Source organism: Galeopterus variegatus, unplaced genomic scaffold, assembly GCF_000696425.1.
Source record: "Galeopterus variegatus unplaced genomic scaffold, G_variegatus-3.0.2 Scaffold31958, whole genome shotgun sequence".
Taxonomy (NCBI): domain Eukaryota; kingdom Metazoa; phylum Chordata; class Mammalia; order Dermoptera; family Cynocephalidae; genus Galeopterus; species Galeopterus variegatus.
The window spans coordinates 6,399-6,758 of NW_007758069.1; the positions used below are offsets into that span (position 1 = coordinate 6,399).

Below are 360 nucleotides of genomic sequence, written 5' to 3' on the forward strand. Positions count from 1 at the left end.
TGCTTGAATATGGAAGCCAGTTTCAAGACGCTCTTTACAAAATGACTGGGGAAAGAACCGTTCCAAGAATATTTGTGAATGGAACTTTTGTTGGAGGTGCAACTGATACTCATAGGCTTCACGAAGAAGGGAAATTGCTTCCACTAGTTCATCAATGTTATTTAAAAAAAACTGGAGGGTACGAGGACTCGAGCCCTTGACCTTGGTGTTGCAACACCATACTCTAACCAACTGCTAACCAGCCAGCCCAACTCTGTCTTTAAATAGAGAACTGTAAGGTCAACCAAATGTTTTAAGTTTGGGTGGATGTATTCTGATGTAACTTTTTCTCACCTGTCTGTGTTACCTACACAGCTCAGA

At 41.4% G+C, this 360-nt stretch overlaps 1 pseudogene; it reads left to right on the forward strand.

Annotated features, from left to right (window-relative positions):
- The first annotated feature begins 2 nt into the window (after positions 1-2).
- LOC103583958 lies at positions 3-178 on the forward strand (annotated as a pseudogene).
- The last annotated feature ends 182 nt before the right edge of the window (positions 179-360 follow it).